Source organism: Corvus brachyrhynchos, unplaced genomic scaffold (genome assembly GCF_000691975.1).
Source record: "Corvus brachyrhynchos isolate BGI_N302 unplaced genomic scaffold, ASM69197v1 scaffold69, whole genome shotgun sequence".
Taxonomy (NCBI): domain Eukaryota; kingdom Metazoa; phylum Chordata; class Aves; order Passeriformes; family Corvidae; genus Corvus; species Corvus brachyrhynchos.
This window is the reverse complement of record NW_008240228.1, coordinates 2854522-2856247: the sequence shown is the minus strand read 5'-3', so window position 1 is coordinate 2856247 and position 1726 is coordinate 2854522. Positions and strand designations below refer to the sequence as shown.

The 1726-nt window shown below is 45.7% G+C and overlaps 1 protein-coding gene across 5 annotated transcripts in view; it reads left to right on the top strand.

Annotated features, from left to right (window-relative positions):
* Nucleotides 1-1726, top strand: part of PLCB4 (phospholipase C beta 4) — a 179541-nt gene that overhangs the window by 82017 nt on the left and 95798 nt on the right. Inside the window, exon 2 of one of the 5 annotated variants that reach the window (XM_017745244.1) lies at nucleotides 1189-1191. The exons of the other annotated variants lie outside the window; for them this stretch is intronic. The gene's annotated coding sequence lies outside the window, so the exon portion shown is untranslated. The remainder of the gene's footprint in view (nucleotides 1-1188; nucleotides 1192-1726) is intronic. 5 annotated transcript variants of the gene reach the window in all.

Below are 1726 nucleotides of genomic sequence, written 5' to 3'. Positions count from 1 at the left end.
AAAAACCAGTCTAGACATTTTTATCACATTAAACAGTCTGAAGCATTTAATAGGTATGTGACAGGAAAAAAAAGCAGTCTGAACTAGCTGACCAGTTTTCTTGTGGGAAAAGCCTGCTGGGCTCAAGTTTTTATTCTTTGCAATGGTAATTATTATGCTGGAAATGCTTAACAGTGATGAAGACAAAGCTGGTTTTAGACATGTAAAAATGTTACCTTCACTTTCCATGGGGTCTGCTGTGCTTTGGGTGTGACACTGCTCTTTATTTTGATGGGCTTTGCCTTTCCTGAGTCTGTGTGCCACTTGTTACTGAGCTGTAGGAGGCCAGAATGGATGGTGGCAGCCATAGTTAAGCACCACTTGAGAACAGTTCATCCAGCCAGTGCAAATGGCAAAACATTTCCTTTTTGTCTCTGTGAGGGTCCCTTTATCAATTTTTATGGTGTAACTGGTTGCATCTGTTGATTCCCACTGCATTTGCTGGCTTCTTAACAGACTGCTCTTTCTTTGACCTCCACCCTCATGTCTAGAATCCGTTCTTTCACCTTTCCAGGCTTCTTCCCCATTAATCCCCTGGTCTGTCTGCAGCATGGGGCAATACTGAACTCCTCACCACCAGGAGCCCTGCCATCCCCACTCGTGAGCTGTCACAATAAATGACCCCCCCTCTGCTCTTGCCTGGAATGTTGGCAGTGTTCTTGCCACTTCTCTCCTTTTCACCCCCACACGCAGACACCAGCGTTTTCTTTTGTTGGTCTTTCTTAGTGTATATTCCACCCAGTTCCTTCCTTTCCAGCCATACTTCAGTAACCCAGCTTCATACTTGGAATAATCTCTAAAAATAGCCTTGTCTGTGCTGTCCCAAATAATTTCCATTTCAGATTTCCCAGACTATCTGCTGTTCTTTCCTAGCATGGTGAAAATGTGGCCATCTTCCCTTTTGATTTTAGCTGTGTTGGTCTGCTTGGGCACTTAGTCATGCTGTCTCAGCCCACATCAGTGCCAGACACCCCATCCTTGCTTCCTTTATCTTTTCCTGTTGTTAGTTCCTTCCTCCTCTTTTCAGTTCTTGTGCTCTGCCCCACACATCCGTTTCACTTGTTTCTGCCCTGTTGGTTGCCTGGAGTCAGGAATGTCCTCCTGTTCCAGCATGATGTGCATGCTCTCACTTTTCCAGGGAGAGAGGAGAAGGTGCTGCTCATCTCCCTGCCTATGTGAGTGTGTTCCACATGTACCTGTGAAGGCAGAGGTATCCTCTGCTTGTGCTACATGTGTCCCTTTCCTCCTCAGCAGCAGGTGGCAAGAAAGAGCATTGATGAGGAGGAGGAGGAGCTCAGAGAGGTATCAGTTCCCCCTCTCCTTCCCTGCTGCTTGACACTGAAATTACATCTCAAAGTTAGGAATTCAGAGAAAGTGAGTCCCCTGGCTCTGGTGTCGCCAGTTGGTCCAGAAAAATCTGAATAAATGGAAGTTCTCAGCATGCTGTAAATCCTGCTGTTTATTAGGAGCTGTCAAAGAAGTGTTCCAAATGGGCTGTGAGGGCCAGCAGGCCATACCAGCACTCCTGACTGGCAGCCTGGCTCTCCTTTCCGTCTCCATACTGCACAAATAGGCTACATACCAACACTTTTATTTTTATCCCTTTAGGAATACTGTGTCAAATCATCCACTTGGAGCAGTCAAAAACTGAGATGCCTTTCCTTCAGAAATTTCATATATATATATA